Source organism: Pinus tabuliformis, chromosome 7 (genome assembly GCF_031772625.1).
Source record: "Pinus tabuliformis cultivar Carrire ecotype Pingquan chromosome 7, CPIR1, whole genome shotgun sequence".
NCBI classification, from domain to species: Eukaryota; Viridiplantae; Streptophyta; class Pinopsida; order Pinales; family Pinaceae; genus Pinus; species Pinus tabuliformis.
In genome coordinates, this window is record NC_142293.1 from 531,353,577 (window position 1) to 531,377,574 (window position 23,998).

A 23,998-nucleotide genomic window follows, 5' to 3' on the forward strand; every position below is an offset into this window, starting at 1 on the left:
TACCTTGGACCCAATACCTGGGGTCAATACCTCAGATCAAATACCATGAACTAATACCAAAATACCATGGTCCAAATACCACGGACCAAAACTTAGTTTTCCAACATGTACACACCTTTCCTTCTATGAAGTGCATGTGTACGTTATATGTGCCTTTGTATATAGTGAACCTGCATGTATACGTGACTTGGTATATAGTGAACTTGCATATACCAATTTGTATATGCGACTTTGTATATAGTGAACCTGCGTGTATATGTGACTTGGTCAATGGTTAACCTGCATATACCTTTCTTTCTTCATTCTTTCTGTTTAACTACTATACTGTGATCTTTCATCTAATAGAGTTGCCATCAAGGACAACATGTGTATCATAATGCCAACAATCTCCCCCTTTGGACTTGAAGGCGATGTTAACTTGTTATACCGTGAACTGTCATCTTATTGAGTTGCCATTGTACATTACTTCTGAACTGATTCATTTGAACTACCCTCCATCACATCTATTTGTCACATCTGATATCTCTTTTGTAGATTCATCTGGTTACCACATACAAGTGAGTTGTTTTGCTACAAGTGGGTTTCCATCAAGTACAACACATATATCATAATACCAAAAATCTCCCCCTTTGGACTTGATGGCAACAATCACAGCAAGTCACACTTCCCCTTTGACATCAAAGGCAAAGGGTCATGCTCCCCCTAAGTGCATGCTGAATTTTATGATAGAGCTCCCCCTTTGTTCATGCTGAGATGTACTGTATCATCCATGCTCCCCCTGAGGATATGCAGAGTCTATAAGTAATTTCAATAAAAATAACATGACTCTTATAACTCAACTATGTGAGTTTGACCTTCCTATCACCAATGACTCATACATACATTCATTCTCCCAACCAAGTGGGGATATACTAAACTTGACTCATCCACCCAACCAAGTGGGGATATACCAATTGTTTATACGTGACTAAAATATTACATCATATTTCCCATGCATAGTGGGGGTAAAAATTACATCATATGATCAAAAGGGACTCATCAAAAGACTATAATAGACAGAGACAAATTATTACATCATGAGTCTTGATATGACCTTTACATTGAATGATATACATGACATTTATAACAGAGACCAAATATCTAAACAAGACCATGATAGTCATCAGCAACTATCATACACCATATATGATCTGCTCCATAAGCATCTGTCAACAACATCCAGACTAGCAACCTGTATATGTCCATGTCAGTGTAAATATCATCAACCTGTGACAAAGTATGTCTGCATATAGATATCAACTCATCCTCTTGATCTCATCAAGATCAACTTGCTTCGTTTCCTTCCATGAATCAACTCAGTATATGTCATATCTCCAAGCAGTAACAAAACCATTCACATCATATCATATGTGAAAACACCATAGTCATCACATGATCTTTCACATCTTCATCAAGAACTGCATGATCTTTCCACAAGGACCTTTAATATATAAACCATGTATCATTACTAGGGAACATCCCACATCTGATAAGCATCAACCATGATAATATGTGAGTATCAACCTATCATCATAAGGTAAGAACTCATCATCATTATGTGACTAAGTAAGCCATGTCTTCAAATATCCATGTCTTCAAATAGCTATGTCTTCATGAGACCTGTAATAACACCATTCTCTTGGCCAACCAACAATATCTGCAACTTAAGTAATCATCCATGTATCCAGCATAGCAATATGTATAATTTAGCCATATAAGCATCATCATCATTGATTAGGTACCAAAGACTTCTAAACATAATGCCAACAATGATTTATTAGAAGCATAGCATGTTCTCCCCTGAACCTATTCCACCTGTTCATTGTCATATCTGATCATTGCATATATTAGTAAGAAGTATCAAGACATCAGCATCAATCAGATATGCATCAAGTTATCAACAACTTGTGAGGATCAAAAACACTTATAAATAACATCCACAGACTGTAGACATCTATCATCAGAAAAGATAACTGATAATTGTCTGAACCATATCAAATCAATTTTTCTGAGTCTGTCCCACTGCATTTTTCTCAGATCTACATATACCTGACTGTGCAGCTTCGAACTCGCGTATATACATGACTTGTCTTAATGAAACTTGCGTATGAGATTTAGACCATTGAATTTTCATACTTTCAGCTTCTCCAGAGTCTTTCATGTCTGTACACTATGCCATGCCACATTTTTCTGACTGTACTTCCTTCTTTTTCCATATCTTCAAGTGTGATGATGTTTTCTCCTTTTGATATGGTGCCTAATATTTCCTCCTGCATTCCTTTGCTATATGTCCAAGCTTGTTACATGCATAACAACTTACATGTTTCATATTTCTTCTAAGCAGTCAATGGCTTTGTGACCAAACATATTGCAAGCAAAACAATATCCCTTAAAGTACCTGGAATGTGATGATCTTTCTGTGTGACGGTCTTGAATCATTCTACTTCTGCATTTGGCGGCAACATGTTCAAAATTATGACATACATAACATTCAACATTATTCATTTGAGGAAATAACCGACTATCACTTCCATAGTTAGGAGTAAAAGATTGTATTTGAAGAATTTCTTTCCTTGGTTGTTGATGGGATTGACCTCTCATCTCCTTGTTGAGCATTTCAAATTTTGCATTAGCGTTCCTTGTCTTACTTTGTGAACTAGAATCACCTTCAACAGATTCATGAAAACTAAGACTAGTTTTGGTAGCAGGAGACCTTTGACTACTAATAATATCATCCAAGATCTTAGTACTATCTTGAAATCGTAAGAGCTTATCCTTTTCTTCTAACTTATCTTTTAGAATATTTACCTCAACCTGATGTTGCTCTTCCTTTTCAAGATACTACTTCTTCATGATTCCTTCAACTTTTGTTCCTTCTTCCAACTGATGTCTTAATTTAAGAACTTTGTTTTCTTGTTTTTCAAGAGCTTGGAGTCGTTCTTTATTATACTTATTTGATTCTTCAAGATCTTCTTTTAGCGAGAGGATCTTAGCTTCAAGACATTCATAGTAACTGGATCTATCTCTGAGTTTCTTGATTTTTGTGCTCCTTTCATTTACTTCATTTCTTAATGATGTCACTTCATCATGTAGATTTTGACATTTATCGTCCTTTTCCTTGAATTGCTTCCTTACCCTGTTTCCTTCCTCCAGTTGAGCTTTTAGTTTGGTAGCTTCTTCTTTGAAGACACATTCCCTTTTGTCCAATAGATCTTGTTGATCTTTAATTTTGTCAGTAAGTCTTTTAAATTATGCCTCTATTTGATATCTTTCTTCCTGACCCATGAGAGCAAATTCAGTTGTTTCGCTATCACTTTCATCATCTTCAAATGGATGGAGAAATGTATCACTAGAGGATAACAAATTCATACCTGATAGGTCCTTTTCTTGTTCATCTTCATTCTGAGGTGATTCTGAATCTAAAGAGTTGCTTCCACATATTCCCCAATCGATTCTCCCACTGTCATAGTTCCTTTGAAATGTCTTCTTCTTCTGAGGTGCTTTCTTCTTTAGCTTCTTTCCCATTGTTCTACGAATCTCCTTCAAGCGATCAAGCTTATACTAAAGGACCTGCTCTGATACCAATTGTTGGAAATAATACTAAGAGAGGGGGTGAATCAGTATTATCAAATCAATAACTTTTTAATTTCCATAATCAAATTCATATATGCTACTTTAGTTAAGGGAACTCGCGTGTACACGCAATTGTGTTTAGTGCAACTAGCGTATATCTAGCAATCTTAGGATTCAGTTAATTCATCATATGTTGATCTTTAATCAGTGCATCAGAACTTCATTAACCATATAAACATTAACCAGGTGCAATAAAAACAGAACAGATCATCACACATAAGAAACACACATGAAGACCGTGATTTAAGGTGGAAACCCAATGTCAGTGAAAACCACTTTCTGTTGTCGTCTTTGTCTTATTTTAATATTAAGAAAAATTGTTTACAACATTTTACTGGCGCAGACCCATAATAGTATGTAGGCGTCTACCTAGAGAAGGCTTCAACCTTCTCTCATTCTCCAACTTCTACTGGAAGGGAGCTACAACCCCCTGGCTTTTGTACTAGCCTATATGTTTACCAGTACGTAAGCACTGGCCTATAGAAGGATACAAACTTTTCTCTTCCTCCAGGGACCGCGTTTCATAAATTTTCAGGCTGGATACTCCTGGAACACAACATTATAATTTAAAGGCCATGTTTCATCCAATTTTCATATTGGACCCATCAACAATATTGAAGCTCAAAATCAATCACCACTGCAATATATCCATCAACTATATTTGCAACAAACAATTACTGAAACTCAATCTAAATCAACCAAACTTGATCAATCACGAACAACCTATGAACCTTTGACACCAATGAATCAATCATACTTTAACCAATCAACTGCAATAGATAGATCACTTGATAAATCACTCTAACCAGTACACAGATCTGAGTTACATTATCATTCAGAATCAGTTGTAATCTTAAAACCATGCTTCAGATTGTATACGCTATTTGGCAGAAGCCAACCTGCGTGTATACATAGCTTTCCTGAAGCAAACCAGCGTGTATATCTGCAAACACCTTGCTGCACTTCCAAACTTCAGACATAATCACACATAGAGGATGAAACATGTGTTAGTGATCATATCTAGTCCATTCATTATCAGATCCTCATTAGATGTCATCCATCAATACTGAAGCTAATCATAATCAACCAATCTGAATATGCAGAATACTGGTACCAGAAAACAGTCACCAGACTACAATGCAGAACCCAGAATACTGCAACATTAAACAGAACCCTTATAGATCATACTTCAGAAGATATACGCTACATCCATAAGCCAAACCAATGTGTATATGCCCTTTTACCAAGGGACACTAGTGTACAGATCTGCAAATTCCATTCTGTGATGTATACGCTACTTCTGTATGATGAATCAGTGTGTATACGTTGTTTTACCAAGGCCAACCTACGTATAGATCTAGAAATGCTAACTTAAAGCATCACAACTATTTCAGACTTCATTCATACCCAAATCATCACATTTACATAATAAAAACATGCGCCAGTATTCAGATCTAGAATGTTCAAGATCAAACCACATAATGATAATACATTATGAGCCTTATAACCTAGATCCATCATTCATCATCATCCACATAGGTGCATCCTTGGTTTAGATCAAGCAAAGCATCAGAAACCCATAACCAACATACTTGATCTCCCACTTCATCAGATATTCAATCCTTGCACACTTGCACTTTGGCCTAATGATCTTCTTCTCCTTATATAGGTTTAGGCCTCTCTCATTACCATGGTACAAAACCACATAGGACTGATACCTTGGACCCAATACCTGGGGTCAATACCTTGGATCAAATACCATGGACTAATACCAAAAAACCATGGTCCAAATACCACGAACCAAAACTTAGTTTTCCAACATGTACATGTCTTTCCTTTTGTGAAAGTGCATGTGTACGTTATATGCGCCTTTGTATATAGTGAACCTACATGTATACGCGACTTGGTATATAGTGAACCTACGTATACCAATTCGTATACGTGACTTTGTATATAGTGAACCTGTGTGTATACACGGCTTGGTCAACGTTGTGTCAAATGAGTTTGTGACTCATCTGATTGTTGTATGAACATGTATGTTTGAACTTGTTGTTCACTTCCTTTATGAATTAATTTCTCCCATAAGTAAAAAAATATAAAAAGGGACTGTAAGCATACTAGAAAAATAAAAGAATCTCACAATTACTGATTCACACCCCCCCCCCCCACAACAATTCCTTATTCGAATAATTGGTATTGAATCAAGGTTCCTTTAGGAACAATCTAACCACTAGAAGGTATATCTATAAGAAATTATGTCTAGGAAAGAGAGTCAAGAGTCTCACTCAAGTAGAATACTAATCTTTTATGGGAAAAACTATGCATTTTGGAAAGTAAGAATGGAAGTGTATCCTATGTCCCTAAGAGTAGATGTTTTGAATTCAGTACTAATAGACTACAATGGCCCTAGTATTCCTTCCACTGATGCAGATGGTAAAAAATTATTTGGAAATAATGTTAAAGCCAAGAATATCATTCTCTTTAGTCTTAGTCAATTAGAGCTTATAAAAGTTATGTAATGTAAGTCTGCTAAGCAAGTATGGGTAAAGATTAATCAGAGTCATGAAGGAGATAACAAAGTCAAGTAGGAGAAACTTAAAACTTTCAGAATGAGGTTTGAGAGCTTGCGAATGAGTGAAGTTGAAAGCATAGAAAAATAATTTCTAAGATTTGATTAAGTAACGAATATGATTGAGGACTTGGTGAAGAGGTGAAGGAAGAGAAGATTGTTCAGAAAATATTAAGATATTTTCCCATGACATTTAATGCCAAAGTCCCAAATATTGAAGAAATGGATAATTTAAAGGATCTTAAGATGGACCAATTTCATGGTACTCTCACAGTGTGTGAGATGAGAGTAGGAAGGGAAAATTTAGAACCTAAGGAAGCAAAATCAAAATTATCAAAAAAGAACAAGGACAAAAAAGATCACCAAGACTACTCCAGTTGTGAATCTGGTCAAGAGTTGTCTCAACTAGCTAGAAAACTAAAGCGTGGTTTAGGAAATTATAAAGGGAAGTTACTCTTTAAATTTTTTGACTGTGGAAGAGTTGGGCATTTTTCATCCAAATGCCCTTACAAAGAAAAGACTGAAAAGGAATATGATCAGAAATTTGAAAACAAGTCTCAGAAACATTAGAAGAAAAAGATCTATAGGAAAAAGGGGTTTTACTCCAAATAAGATAGCTCAACACTAGAGTCAGATAGTGAGAACTCATTGGAGAATGACTGAGACAAGTATCTAATTGTGGATTTTAAATAGACTCCAAGAAACAAGGTATTATGCATTCTGAAGAGGAAGAAGAAGAAGAAGGAATAATGGATCTTGAAGGGAACTCATCAGTTCCCTTGATGAGTTAAACAAAGCAAGGAAGAAGAATAAACAAATGAAGGAACAACTACAATGTGTTGAAGAAGGTATGTATAACTCTGATAATGAGGAATTCTTTTATCAGAAAGAAAAACTTGAAGAAGCTATCAAGGGCAAAAATAGTTTAGTCCTTCTTCTAGAAGAAAAACAACGAACCTGTGAGAGACTAGAAGAGGAGAACAAGAATTTAAAACAAGAGTTTCTCAATTTAAAAAAGGAAACGATCTCAAAGACATGCAAAGATGATATTTTTTTCTTTGAAAGTTAAACTGGAAGAGGGTAAACGAAAAGAATAGGTTCTTGAATATTCGATCTAGGAATGGGAAGAGAATTATCAGAGTCTTGAAGCATAGGTTGTTTCTCTAAGAAATTATCTTGAGGGAATAAAATTTGAGAAGGGTTTAAAACAAAAATTTACAGAAGGAAAAGGAAACTAAATCAAATTCTAAATAGCCAAAGGCCCTCAGGAATCAAAATAGGTTTGGGATACTCATGGGTACAGGAATCGTCTATGGAAAATACCAACTTTAGGTCCACAGGATTCGAAGAACCATTGAGCGGTATGAAGAATCTTTAAGGAAGAATCAATGAATATAAAAGATCAGTAGGACAAAGAGGAGACCATCAATTGAAGATGAATCAATCACCCAGAAAACCAAGGTACTCTCATACACAATCTCATAAGACTTCCAACAATAGGCATGTCTATCTATTTTATGGTCATTGTTATAAATGTCATATATTTGGACATAAAGGAGTTGAATGTAGAAGGATCAATGTTGAAAGAAATGAAAATCCTAGATGTAAAAGGTGTAGAGCATTGGAAAGGTATGTTTTAACGAATAACTTAGTGGTGTTTCAAGCAATAGTTGTAACCTTTTCTTTGTTATAAAATAGTGAGAATGTAACGAGAATGAGCACGAATGACCCAATCACTAATAGTTATCTTCTCTATGCAGGTAAAGACAAAAGTGGGAAAGCGCGGTGCAAAACGAGAATTCCACGAGGAGATAACGGCTGTCCCTCCAAAACCAAATAAAATCCAGACCAGGGCGAGTAAATCAAGGCAGATCAATCCGGGACGAGATGAAGGACTGTCAGTTCGGAAGGCTAGGCAGAGAAAAGAGAGGAGTTAACAGTTTAACAGATCTCTCAGGATCTTTTACTTTCAATTATTTTGTTGTATAGTTAACTCCGCTATTACTTGTATAAAAAGGGACAGCATCGAAGACTTAAGGGACTTTTGATTATCTTGTATCTTTACTTTTCGTTTACAGACTTCACAGTTGGCTAAACTCAGACTATCGAGTCTCTTTGAGACTTAGTTTTGCTGTACTATCATTGATGCGTTAATATAATATATTTGGAGTTACTTTCTCCCTGCATCTGAAGTAAGTTACGGCGGTGTGCCATTGGAAGCTAAGGGCCCGGCTCCAACGAACACTGGCTGATTGTATCATTTACAGTTTGGCTTTGTGCGGTTTGTTTATTGTTTTTAATAATCTGATATACTTACATGCTGTTCCATACTTGTTCATCAGTAGTTTTCCTTTTGTAAATCTTTGTAACAAGTTTACATCATATTTCCAGAATTGATCACATAACATTGTTCTGAGCTGTTCACTTCTGTTACAGAATTTATAAGTGGAACGTTTTAGCTACATATGGATGGAGTGATGATCATAAGAAGATGGAATTAATGTCGTGTGTGGACTACTAGTGATTATTTCAGATTATGTGTATATATGATTGACGTTTCCTGTTCATGGTGATTTGCTGTTCCATTTGATTAAGCTGTCTACTTGTACAAAAGGTTGCTCTTTCTTTGTATAGAATTGAGAGTGTTGAACTCGCGAGATTTAGTTTCTTTACTGCCGTTCCTTTTACTGCTGTTCCATTTCTGAATTGCTGTTCCATTCTGCTTTCTTGCTGTTCCTTTTTACTTGCATTCATTGGTTTGGTGTGAGAGGAGGATCAAGGCTGTCGTGAGACATAGCAGACGCTATTATGCTCCCAGATCCATGATCCATACTCTAATTCCTTTTCCTTCATCAGTTTCTAGAGGGATGGGTTATTGCTTCCGTACCCTTGACTGATAAAATTGCCGTGTGTGATTCCTTTATGCAAAAGTAATTTAGCCATAACTTAGCATCCGTTTACTCTTGTATTTCTTAGACCTATACTACTAAGCATTACTCTGACAAATAGCCTCAAATTGAGATACCCTTTACAATAACAAAACGCTCTCGGATTGACTTGTAATGTGAGATAACTAGAGGTGAAAAAGACCCTTGTTACAGCTCTACATTTTGGCGCCGTTGCCGGGGAAAGGTTATAGCCATTTGTCTTTTTAAACAGGGTAGTGTACGAATCTACTAGGGGAGGGTTGGATTTTAAAAACGGAAGGTAAGAACCTGCGTACGGAGCACGTAAAAGCCCTGCTCCACCGTCCACTTTCCTAGCAGAATTGATTGGTTAAATAGGATTTAGCAGCTTAGTTGGAGTGCATGACTAAGCAGAAAAAAGCCAGAAAAAGATCAAAAGCCTCCACCCAAAGCCAAGGGGCCGGTGACCCTTGGACGAACGACCTTCATCGACGAAATCTATAAGAAAGCCGAATCTCAGCCATCAGTAGGTTATAGGAAAATCAATTCTAAACAGCCTACTAGTTCCCTTCAGGCCTCGGGATCACCATCTGAAGCCTTTGCTGAAGTGCACAGTCAAACAGAGCAGCAGGACTTTCAAGAAATTGAGAATTTGACTCCTGGACTATTGCACGAAGGGAATCTTAGTAACCTTTGCGAAGGAGGAGGAGAAACAGGGGAAATCGGGGAACCTAGATCTCCTATTAAACCAAACCAGCCTTTAAATAGCCCGGATAAAGGAAGCGCTGCAAAAATCTTCGTTGAAGGAATTCATTCACCTCAGACAGTTGGGACCATCATTATCCCTGATAAAGGGAGTGTTGTCAAAACAATCCCTGTTAAGACTACCCCTTTTCAACCAAGGAACACTCTCTTGGAAATTCCTGAAGATTACTGGCATATATTCGATCCCATGGCGCAGAATCATCCAAACACCCAGACCTCCACATTGCAATATCCTATAGTAGATTCTGCAGCAAATGTGCCCATGAAAGCTATCCCTCTCCAGCATATCCCCACATTTCATGGCCTTACATCAGAAGATCCGGATGCATTCTTGTTCGAATTTGATGTATTATGTAGAGGATACGATTACACCACCGATCCCCATAAATTAAAATTGTTCCCCTCCACATTGAAAGGGGCTGCTTTAAGATGGTTTATGGGCTTAGGTGGTGGGGTTATTAACAATTGGGATCAAATGAAAGAAGCCTTTTTAAAGAAATATCAGGATTACTGTAGGTCAAGAGAACTAAAAGATGAAATCTTTCAAATGTCAGCCAGACCAAACGAAACTCTAGAAGAATATGTAGAACGTTTTCAATATAACTTGCAAAGATCTCCCTATGCATCGTTACCTCTGCCTGATAACGTGTTGAAAACCGCATTAATTAGAGGTATGAAAGAACAATGGATTGAAACGTTGAATATTATGGGGAAAGGAGACATTTATCAGGAAAATTTTGCTGATATCATTGATCTGTGTATCAGGAGCTCGAGAGGCAGCACGAGGATAAAACCAGCAGAATATGATCGCTTTACCAGAGATAACAGAACATCAACAGAGGGAGTAACACGTGTGGAACTTGGAAATTTGCTAGAAAATTTTAAAAATGATATCCTGGGGACATTAACTACACAGCTTGATATTGTGCAGGCTAAACAGAAGCAAGCAGAGGCGGAACAGAATCTAGCGATCTTCTGCCCTCGATGCAGGAAGAAACATAGCCACAAGGAATGCCCGCTGGATACAGTCCAAACATGTGCTATCTGCACCAAGGACCACCTGACTGAAAGCTGCCCCTCACTCCCTGGTTTGAAGGCAGTATACAAAGAAGCAGGAGAGGAGCCAGAATTAGCATATTTTATTAACCAGCGTCGTCAATGGCAGCCAAGGCAATCTGGTATGTTTTCAGACCCCTCCTCTTCTTTTCAACCTCCGCCGTTCAATGCTCAGCAACAGAATATGTGGCAAAATCAGTCTCAGCCCCCGTTTTCGAATTGGTCACCTCAAATGTTTCCTACTCCGAATCCTTGGATGAACCAATTTGGCTGGCCAAACTGCCCTTATCCCCCACCATATTGGCAGAATAATTCATATCCTCCGCAATGGACCCCTTCTACTTCGCAAGGTTCACCCTGGCAGACAAGCTGGCCAAAATCGACATATCAGCTAGCAGGATCAATTCCACTCCCTCAACCAACTCTGCCAGCCTTACAACAAAATCCCCAGCCTAATCTGAGACCGCAGCTCCCAGCCCAACCCAACCCCAATCCGAATAATAGACCAGTTCAATCTCTTCAAATTATAGAATCTTCAGAAATTGAACCTGATCTGCGGGAGTGCAATGATCTTCAGTTAAGATCTGGGCGAATAATAGAAACTGAGGGACATAGAACAACTCACATTGAAGATCAGTTACCTATAGAACAACAGTCACAACAGGAAGATGTAAATAAAGACCAAGCTCATCAGCAAGTAATTACATCTCCTCCACCTTTCCCAGAACGATTGGCCATTCCACGACCAACGCAATATCCAGATTTTGATATTCTGGGAGAACTACAAAACTTGTATATAAGAATTCCATTCCTTCAAGCTATACAGGATATCCCTATATATGCAAAAACCATAAAAGACCTGTGTAGCAGAAAATAAAAAAGAAATGTAACCTCTAACCCAAGAGTCCAGGTAGTCGGCACCTTATCCGACCTCCTATCAGGAAAAGAAACACCAGTTAAATACGAGGACCCTGGAAACCCAATTGTCACTGTTCAAATCTATGGGCAGACCTTGACCAACGTCTTAGTTGATCTAGGGGATGCAATTAACATCCTGACAACATCAACTTGCTAGAAGCTCGGAATTACATCGGTAGAACCTACTTCCACTTTGTTAGAACTAGCTGACCGATCAGTAATTAGACCAGAAGGCACCTTGTATGATGTCATGGTTTCAGTGGACTCCTGGGAATACTCGACCGACTTCCTGATAATTAATCCAAGAACCCGACTAGATGGACATCCGCTAATTCTAGGTAGACCGTGGCTCGCTACTGCTGATGCCTACATTGGTTGCCGGCAAGGAAACATGACCATAACCAGAGGGCCGGATATTAAAAATCTAATCTTGTACCCTCCAGCGCAGCCAAGCATCACGATGATGAGAACCAACCTGCGCCCTGCCTCATATATCATTGACAATATTAGACCCCCATTAACAGTTCAGGAAGCGCTAGATTTCAAAGATCAAACGGAAGACGATGCCATCAATAAATTCATTAATCAAACAGAATCCACATCGTATACACAATGTTTTATGATAAAAGCGGCATTTGATAACGAATTAGAGGAGGATCCTCTGAAAGACGAACATGACCAAATTATACCTGTGACTTCTGTCGCTAATAGCAAAGTAGTGCAAATTGAACCGGGGAAAACTTTAAATATTAACGCTAATCTGACACCAGATCAAGAGACAAAACTCATCCAGCTGTTACGAAAGTATCAGGAGGCATTTGCATGGGACTATCCCGATATGAAAGGGATTGATCCCCAGCTATGCACACATCATATTTATATCGAAAAAGATGCAAGACATGTTCGTCAACCACAAAGAAGACTCAACCCCCATTTAAAAGATGTTGTAAAAACTGAGCTTCAGAAACTTTTAGATGTTAATTTTATTTATCCTATCTCTGACAGCAAATGGGTCTCTCCACTTGTGGTAGTACCTAAAAAGAACGGGAAAAAGAGGATCTGTGTGGATTATAGAGAATTAAACAAAGCCACACAAAAAGATCACTTCCCTCTCCCATTCATAGATCAGGTACTGGACACCTTAGCAGGCAAGAAATTATTTTCTTTCTTGGATGGCTTCAGCGGATACAATCAGATTCAGATTGCCCCTGAAGACCAGGATAAGACTACCTTTACTTGTCCCTGGGGAACGTTCGCTTATCGAGTCTTACCTTTTGGTTTATGTAATGCCCCAGCCACATTCCAAAGGGCTGTTCTTAGCATCTTTGCAGATTTAATTAATGATGGATTGGAAGTCTACATGGATGACTTCACACCATATGGAGATGACTTTGATCCAGCTCTAGATACTCTCGAAAAAGTCCTACAACGCTGCATTGCTACCAGACTTTGTTTGAGTCACGAAAAGTGTTACATGATGATGACCGAAGGACTCATTCTGGGACACTACATTTCAGCAGCTGGTATTCAGGTAGACCCGGCTAAAATTCAAATACTTTTGCTTATTCCGACCCCCACTAATCAAACAGAGGTACGCAGTTTTCTTGGTTTTTCTGGGTATTATAGACGATTCATACAACATTATTCACATATTGCCGCACCTTTACATGCATTAACTGGAAATGTTGACTTCTTATGGACAGAGAAATGTGATCGAGCTTTCAAAGAATTAAAGAAGCTGGTATCTACAACTCCAGTTCTCCGAGGACCTGATTGGAATTTACCATTCCAAATTTCAACTGATGCCTCAGACACAGCAATCGGTGCAGTTTTGGGCCAAGAAGAGGATAAAAGACCATACGCCATCTATTACATCAGCAAAAATTTGACTCTGGCTGAATTAAATTATACTGTCACCGAAAAAGAATTTTTAGCTGTGATACACGCTGTTAATAAATTTAGACACTATATTACAGGCTATCCCATTATTTTGTATACAGACCATTCTGCTATTAAGTATTTAGCAAATAAGCCCGTTACAAATGGAAGAATAACCAGGTGGTTGATCCTGTTGCAGGAGTTTGATATTACAATCAGAGATCGACCGGGGAAAGAAAACCTTGTAGCTGATTTCCTCTCACGAATACCAAAATCAGTTGAAGCAGCAGCAGTCGAGGACCAATTTCCAGATGAACACTTATTTGCTGTCGTTGTTCAGACTCCCTGGTACGCTGATGTTGCTAACTATCTTGCAGTAGGTAAGCTTCCAAAACATTTAACCCCCAATGAACGGAAGCAGATTGTTCAGAAAAGCACTCGATTTTTGTGGGTTGGGGGCTATTTGTTTCACACAGACGCAGATATGGAAATCAGAAGATGTATTCGAGAGGACAAAATCTTTGATATCTTGAAAGCCTGCCATGATGGGCCATGTGGAGGACATTTTGCTGACCGAAGAACAGCACATAAAGTATTACAAACAGGATATTACTGGCCTACAATTTTCAAGGATGCGAAAAAATTTGTCTAGGCCTGTGATAGCTGTCAGCGTGCAGGACGACCTGGTCCAGCCGACGAAATGCCTTTGCGGCCTCAATTAGTGATTGAACCTTTTGAACGCTGGGCTCTGGACTTCGTCGGACCCATCAGCCCGCCATCAAACCAAAGAACCTACATTTTGGTGGCAACTGAATATGTTACCAAATGGGTGGAAGCGGAGGCATTGCCTAGAGCTACAGAAGATTCGGTAATACAATTCTTGTTCCATTTGTTTGTACGCTATGGTCTTCCAAGAGAAGTAATTACAGAAGGAGGACCACAATTTGTGGGACATAAATTAGCTGCAACACTCAATAACTATAGTGTCCAGCATAAAATTACTACCCCATACCATCCGCAGGCAAATGGGCAAGTGGAGAGCAGCAATAAGGTAATAGAGTCTATTTTGACAAAAACCGTTGCCTCACATCGGCGTGATTGGGCCGCCCGACTTCCCGAAGCACTGTGGGCTTATCGAACCACATGGAGGAGCACCACCGGCTATTCACCATATCACTTAGTGTTTGGAAAGCAGCCCATTTTTCCTATAGAATTCGAGATCCAAACGCTGCGAACTGCCCAAGAAGTCGGATTGGATTTAAGCGAAGCACAGAAAAGTCGATTACACCAAATTAATGAATTAGATGAAATAAGGCTCTCTGCATTACAGAATACAGCACTGATTCAACAGCAGCGAGCCAAATGGCATGATGCGCTCATCAAAAACAAGATATTTCATGAAGGAGACTGGGCTCTGTTATATGATTCTAGATTTCAGGATTTCCCGGGGAAGCTTCAGACTCGTTGGTTGGGACCATACGAGATTCAAAAAGTAAATGACAATGGGACCCTTACTCTGATCACAATCGACGGATCTGGACATACATTTAAGGTAAACGGCCACCGAGTTCGTCTGTATCGCAAACCGCTCACTGGGGAATCTTTTTGTCAGCATCTACGCCAAGATACTAACATTGAGATTATGGGCGAGGAAGCAAAAACTTCCTCACCTATAGATCAGTAAAAAATTCATCTTTTATTACCATATCTTGTATATAAGATTGTAAATTTTGTATATATGTTTTTACCATTTGTGCGCACTGTTCCTTTTCAAAAGGAACAACACTTGTGTGTTTTTGCTGTTCCTTTTCAAAAGGAACAGCACTTGTGTGTTTTTGCTGTTCCTTTTCAAAAGGAACAACACTTGTGTGTTTTTGCTGTTCCTTTTCAAAAGGAACAGCACTTGTGTGTTTTTGCTGTTCCTTTTCAAAAGGAACAACATTTGAGTGTTTTTGCTGTTCCTTTTCAAAAGGAACAGCACTTGTGTGTTTTTGCTGTTCCTTTCCAAAAGGAACAGCACTTGAGTGTTTTTGCTGTTCCTTTTCAAAAGGAACAACACTTGTGTGTTTTTGCTGTTCCTTTCCAAAAGGAACAGCACTTGAGTGTTTTTGCTGTTCCTTTTCAAAAGGAACAACACTTGTGTGTTTTTGCTGTTCCTTTTCAAAAGGAACAGCACTTGAGTGTTTTCGCTGTTCCTTTTCAAAAGGAACAACACTTGTGTGTTTTTGCTGTTCCTCTTCAAAAGGAACAGCACTTGAGTGTTTTTGCTGTTCCTTTTCAAAAGGAACAGCACTAGTGTTTTTGCTGTTCCTTTTCAAAAGGAACAACACTTGAGTATTTTTGGCTGTTCCTTTTCCAAAGGAAACAGCATTTGTGTGCTTTTACTGTCCTTTTTAAGACAATGCATCAGATGAACTCCTCCTCACCCTCCCTTTCAAAAAGGAGTAGTATGCTCTTGTCCCTTTCATATAAAGGATGTGTTGTCCATCCTCTTTCCAAGGCCATAAGTAGCAGCTATACATTTATGCACTGAATATAAAAGTCAGGATATATCGAGATCAGCATATCATAAATCGCTATCTTTAACAAGCCCTAGCATTGATGCAACAACAAAGGAAGGATCCACACACTTATCATTTTTGCTGTCATAGTCTCACCTCCTCTGCCTTGTTGGAAAATTTCATCATGTTAAGTTCCTACAATTTTCTCTATTATTACTTGGAAATAAGAATAGAAGATTTATATCTTCCTATTGGGATGACAAGACTTCTTCCGCCATTCCCACTCTTAAGGAGGGTTGAACCACCCTTATGTGTAATTACACAAGAGCAAAGTTTGTTTCAAAAGAAAAAAAGAGCAAAAGCAAAAAAAAAAAAAAAAAAAAAAAAAAAAAAAAAAAATATTTGTCAAATGCAGGATAGGGGGTTTCATTAAAGAACCAGCCTACTATGATCATAAGATTGGAAGCGAAGTGGCATTCCCATCATGGCCACCACACCAGGGATATGGTCCAACGGGTTCACTACATAAACAAACCTTGGAACAGGGGGTCTCATTACGAGCCGGCCTGCCCACATTTCGCGCCTCTCTGGTGAATGGCATCATGGGTATCTGGTTACCAAGCCAGCATGATGGCCTGCATTTTGACAAGAATTGCTCTTCAAAAAATACACAAAGGACCATGGTTCCAGGGTGAAATAAACAACTCTGCCAAGGTTATGAACACCTGTCGGCAGCAGAGCTCTGTTAATGGTATCGGAGTCATAATATATACACCAATTTGGATCATATCAAATACTTCTTTCTATCCTCGTAATAATTATATCTTACACTTTGATGGATACGTCGCATGAATATCTATCACCACCAATCATGGCAAAGGTATTGACTATGACTACCTCAGACTTTATATGAGTGCCAGATGTCCTATCCTCCTGTCTTGCATCACATCACGAAGGCTTATGCAAAACGCGATCTACCTTTTGCCTCGATCTCGGTATTTCCTTGTCTAATCTGAAACATGGCAAAATTCTATATGCTGTTCCTTTATGACTTGGTGACGGGATGGCGGCTCCTCCTCCATTTGACGGCTGGGACAGCCTATCATATTGTGAGGGGGGAGGTGACCTCATTACTCCGCCGGCCACGTGTTAGCACATCATTCGGAAATGATATGGAACGAAGGTACGGTATGGGTTAACGGCATGACAATGCTATTTTTGCAAAAAGTTGTTATTTACAATTTATTTTCATGCATGCATGCTCTGTGTTTTTTTCTCTCGGCTGCGATTACGTTTTTTGCGATAGATAATTGCTGTTCCATCTAGGATTCCGAAACAGAACCATGGGAGGCAAGGTTATCAGAAGCGAGCCTAGTAAGCTAGTAGTCTCCGAAGCTGCTCGGGAAATCCTAGAAAGGGCGAGGTGGCTAACTTATTTTAGCCGCCTGCGTAAATCAAATGAAACTGTGGCCATGGAATTCCTGCAGAATTTGCAGGAAGAACACTCCGTAGTGGGAGGGAAGCAGATAATGGTCACGAAGGAAATAATCGCGAAAGTAACAGGATTACCAGCCTCAGGACCAATATGGACGACAAAGAAAGAGAGGTTGCAAAAGATCATAGAAATTTTCCAAGACGAAGGACAAAATCTAACAGTGAAGGGAAAAGGAGTGTTGCCGGCAATGCTAGGAGAGCCTTGGAGCGAATTGGCAAAGGTAGTGCAGAGCTACATCACCTGCGAGGGGCGAAAAGATGTGGTAAGACCGCGTCACCTTAAGCTCCTGGCTGTGTTAAAAGGAAAATGTTCTGTGAATCTCCCTGCATTGTTAAATTCATTACTGTATGATGCCTCTCGGAGCCTGAAAAAGGCACACCATGAAGACGCAGTGGTTAGCCACCATGGGTTGATCCGCCTGATAGTGAGCCACAGTCTCACTCAGCAGCAGAGTAGCTGGGGGGAGCTTATTACAGCAATTGGAGGGGGAATGGCATCACCATCCCCAAAGGCTAAGCATCCTGCTGGTACCTCTGAAACTCCCAAGAAGCCCAGAGAATCACCAAAACCCAAGCATCCCTCGGGTACACCCGAGCAACCCGAGAAACGCACGGAGTCAGTAAAATGAAAACGTTCCTCTAAAGCATCTGGACATGCAGAAAAACATAAGGAACTAGCCACAGAAGAAATCCTCGATGAAAGAGGAGCAGAACTGAGGGCCACTCATGCGCCCACTGCCGAGGCAAGAGAAATTAATAAATTGAGAAAGAAATAGCAGAGACTGCTGAACATTATAGCCCAGCTTCGGCAGAAAATTCGAAGTTTGAAAGCCAGTCTGAGAATAAGAAGGACCGTAAGGAGAAAAAGAAGGACAAACGCAGCAAGGTCCTGTCAGATGAGAAGGCGAAGGGCTTATAGGCGTCTCGTAGGTCAATACTCTGCTGATAGACCTACGACTGTTCCAACCGGCACTGAGGGACAAAATGCCGTTCCATCTAATATGGAACATCAAAATGCCGTTCCATCTGAAATGGAACATCAGAATGTCGTTCCTATTGACGCTGAGGGACAGACTGCTGTTCCAAATAGCCCATTGGAATCAACTGCTGTTCCAATCAAAACCGAGCCGCAAGACGACATTCCATTTACAGAGGGGCCATCGTACCCCTTTATTCATGTTAAGAAAGAAAGGGAAAACAAAGCAGTCCAAACTGAGGCACCACCTTTAGGGATAATTCGGGATACGAATTCCAGGCAGCGAAACGTGAAGGTCCAGGTAAGACTCCCTGCCTCTGAGAAATCATGGAAAAAGGATCCAAAAACTAAGGCCTTGCACCACGAGATGAAGCAAGCCCGACGGGAGGCTGACCAGCTAAGGGAACAAATGATCCCTCGGGAAAAATACGAGGAGTTGCAGCAGGAAGCTGAGCAGTTAAAGGAACAAATGATCCCTCGGGAAAAACATGAAGAACTGCAGCAGCAACTGCGGAACATGAGTCAATCAGAGAGTCAGGCCTTTGAAGGATGGCAGAAGGAACAGGAAAAGGTTGACAAGGTAACGCGTCGACTAGATGCTGTTATTAAACAATTGGACACTGTATGTTCGCTGTATAATGATGTTTTGACTTGCAGGGCCCCTGCAAAGAATTATGCTTTATTTCTCCTTGAAAGATACTTAAGATTGAAAATAAAAGCTGTCAGGGCAGGTGCCCCTATTCAGATTAATACTGTTAATGATTTTATTGATTGTTGCAAACATTATGGGGTTAAGGTCCAACGGTTACTGTGTGAATTCTATTTGCACAATATGGTGCTTGAACAGGAAACTGATTTAAACCTTGGCCCTTTCGTGGGAGATATACAGCTACAAGCCTTTGTTTCATTTGGGGTCAATCAGTTAAAGTGGCTCAGGGCTTATAATGCCTTTCAGAGGCAGGAGAACAGCCTAGATCTATGGGTCAGGGCCGAGCCTAGAGACCCAGTTCACCTATGGTAATCACACAAAAGCCTTATGAGAACCCCGGGCGTCATAGAACTGCTAGGACCCATGCATGAGGATTTGATCCGAAGTAGCTTGGAATATTTTCTGGCTATTAAGGATTTTGCCCTGGATGCTGCCAAATTCCGCTATCGGATTTCTACCCCAAGCATCCAGCTCAGGGAGCCATTCAAATATGAGAATTTTGAGCTGGCTGCTGAACGGTTGACCCTTTATGGCCAGCGCATTCTGCAAGCTGGGCCGTCTTGGTTAGGATACCGGTTCCGTAGCCCGATTATTTGGCACCCTGCACCTGGGTACCAGGCCTTGTATAATATGCCTGCAGATCAATTGAATCACTTCTTTGATAATCTGGTTGCTCACCATGGTTGCAGACCTCCTCACGAGGTGCCCTCTCCCGCCTATTCTCTTACCGCTCTCCATGTTAATTATAACGTTTTCATGAGGCCATGAAACAGAGTAAGCCGGGGGGTGTGTAGAGCATTGGAAAGGTATGTTTTAACGAATAACTTAGTGGTGTTTCAAGCAATAGTTGTAACCTTTTCTTTGTTATAAAATAGGGAGAATGTAACGAGAATGAGCACGAATGACCCAATCACTAATAGTTATCTTCTCTATGCAGGTAAAGACAAAAGTGGGAAAGCGCAGTGCAAAACGAGAATTCCACGAGGAGATAACGGCTGTCCCTCCAAAACCAAATAAAATCCAGACCAGGGCGAGTAAATCAAGGCAGATCAATCCGGGACGAGATGAAGGACTGTCAGTTCGGAAGGCTAGGCAGAGAAAAGAGAGGAGTTAACAGTTTAACAGATCTCTCAGGATCTTTTACTTTCAATTATTTTGTTGTATAGTTAACTCCGCTATTACTTGTATAAAAAGGGACAGCATCGAAGACTTAAGGGACTTTTGATTATCTTGTATCTTTACTTTTCGTTTACAGACTTCACAGTTGGCTAAACTCAGACTATCGAGTCTCTTTGAGACTTAGTTTTGCTGTACTATCATTGATGCGTTAATATAATATATTTGGTGTTACTTTCTCCCTGCATCTGAAGTAAGTTACGGCGGTGTGCCATTGGAAGCTAAGGGCCCGGCTCCAACGGACACTGGCTGATTGTATCATTTACAGTTTGGCTTTGTGCGGTTTGTTTATTGTTTTTAATAATCTGATATACTTACATGCTGTTCCATACTTGTTCATCAGTAGTTTTCCTTTTGTAAATCTTTGTAACAAGTTTACATCATATTTCCAGAATTGATCACATAACATTGTTCTGAGCTGTTCACTTCTGTTATAGAATTTATAAGTGGAACGTTTTAGCTACATATGGATGGAGTGATGATCATAAGAAGATGGAATTAATGTCGTGTGTGGACTACTAGTGATTATTTCAGATTATGTGTATATATGATTGACGTTTCCTGTTCATGGTGATTTGCTGTTCCATTTGATTAAGCTGTCTACTTGTACAAAAGGTTGCTCTTTCTTTGTATAGAATTGAGAGTGTTGAACTCGCGAGATTTAGTTTCTTTACTGCCGTTCCTTTTACTGCTGTTCCATTTCTGAATTGCTGTTCCATTCTGCTTTCTTGCTGTTCCTTTTTACTTGCATTCATTGGTTTGGTGTGAGAGGAGGATCAAGGCTGTCATGAGACACAGCAGACGCTATTATGCTCCCAGATCCATGATCCATACTCTAATTCCTTTTCCTTCATCAGTTTCTAGAGGGATGGGTTATTGCTTCCGTACCCTTGACTGATAAAATTGCCGTGTGTGATTCCTTTATGCAAAAGTAATTTAGCCATAGCTTAGCATCCATTTACTCTTGTATTTCTTAGACCTATACTACTAAGCATTACTTTGACAAATAGCCTCAAATTGAGATACCCTTTACAATAACAAAACGCTCCCGGATTGACTTGTAATGTGAGATAACTAGAGGTGAAAAAGACCCTTGTTACAGCTCTACAAAAGGTATCAGAGTTATATACATCAAAAGCTTTCTCTCATAGATCGAAACATCTTCTCTCTCATATTAAGAAAAGTAGAATGCTTCAAATGTAAAAAATTTGGGCACAAATCAAGTGAGTACAAAATTAGGTTTGAACACCAATATATGTCCCAAAATGTTAGACAGCCAGTGATCCAATAGGATACGGGGAACTAGAAATGAAAGACTAAAAGGAGCATGTAGTGTGGACTTGCTTTATTAGCTCATAATCAAGAAAACCAATGGTATGTGGATATTGGTTGTTCCAAACATATGACTGAACGAAATAAAATTTATGTCACTAAATGAAAAGGATAGAGGAAACATTGTCACCTTTCGAAACAATTCTCCAGCAATAATCAAGGGTAAAGGCATGGTCAGTGTTGATTAACAGACAGAAGCACAAAATATTTTGTATGTAGAAGGTCTCAAGAACAATAATCTTAGTGTTAGATAAATGTGTGATAATGGCTACAATGTAATGTTTCAATCTAAATACCATGAGATACGCAACATGAAGAATGGAAAACTGGTGGGCAAATCAATAAAAACCCATAATAATGTATATATGTTTGACATTCCAGCATTAACTGTTATTTAAGAAAAACAAGTGAAGCATGGTTGTGGCACAAGAGGCTTGTGCATATGAATTTTGACAGATCAATAAAGCTAGAAATATGGGAGTCATGAGAGGATTACCAAGATTGTCAAGGCCCGATAACTCAATCTACAAGTCATGTCAGTTTGGCAAGCAAACTAGGACTCATTTCAACACAAAAGGGTTCTCCTCATCTAGAACTCCGGAACTCATTGACACAAACATTTGTGGCCCATTTAGAGAAAAAACCTCAAATAGAGAAAGTTATTTTATGCTGCTACTTCAAGAAATTTAAATCCCAAGTAGAAAATGAGAAATACTTAAAGATAAAATGCCTAAGATTAGATAGAGGAGGAGAGTACACCTCAAGATATTTTGAGAAAATCTATGAAGAGAATGACATTAGGAGGTAGTACTCAGTGGCTAGAACTCCACAACAGAATGTAGTGGGGAGGAAGAAAAAAACAATACAGGAAATGGCTAGAGAAATGTTAGATGAAGCAGGTATGTCTCACATCTTCTGGAAAGAAGCAGAAATGGAAAAAATACATCTATAAAACATAACTCAACTCAAGCCTAATAGTAATAAAAATCCATATGAGTTGTGGAAGGGAAGATTTGCATCAGTTAAACATCTCAAGGTGTTTGGAAGCAAGTGCTTCATAAAAAGGAATGATAGGAATCCTCAAAAGTTTCACTCTCACGCTGACGAAGGAACATTGCTACGATACTCTTCTCGAAGTAAAGGATATAAGTGTTACAACAAGCAGACAAAGAAGATTGAGGATTTCATTGACGTGATAGTAGATGAAATAGGTTCACAACCTGAGTCCTCTAAAAAAAATATGAACTCAGATGATGAATAAAAGTTCAGATATCAAGATATAGAGTTCTAAGATTAAAATATCATAGGCTGGGATATCAGGATATTAGAAGTCATTAGAATATCGGAGGTCTTAGACATCGGAATATCAGGACTTCTTAACGAAGGTATTTTAGGAAGTTACAATATCTAGGAATGTCGTTAGTTCTAAAAGAGTCGAGGAATGTTGAGCAAGTTAATAAAGGAATTCTTGCAAATTCAAGGGAGATCTGGACCCCTTTCTCTCTGCTTTAGATGAACACGTGGAAGCATGTTAGTGGACCTGAGAAATTGCAGTAGCTAGTTAAGTCGTCATATCAGAGGATAGCGATATTGTAACTATTGTGAAAATAATGGTTAAAGAAGTTCTGATGAAGAGGACTCTGATGTTGGTTTGACGCTCAGTTATGATGAGTCCAAAGAAACCAAGGGAAAAGGATATTAACAAAGAAAGACAAAACCCCAGAAGGAATAACAAACCTTTGCACCTAGGGCTAAACCCTTGGTCACAAACCCTAGTCTTATGAGAAGGAAAACAAAAAGGGAGCTAAGCACTAAGCAAGCCAAGGATATCGAACAGTGGAATATCATAAAATTTCGATTATGTGAGTTATGATACAGAGAGGTCTCTCATATAGTGCTAATCTAATGGTCATAGGCCTTTTTCCTACGAGGAAGCAAATTTCAAAGGATCCAAGGGCCTAGGGAGCCAAGGATGTCAAAGCATGAAATATTGTAACTTTGTTCCCCTGTAAGTTATGATAGGATGTATTATGATGAGGACGTACA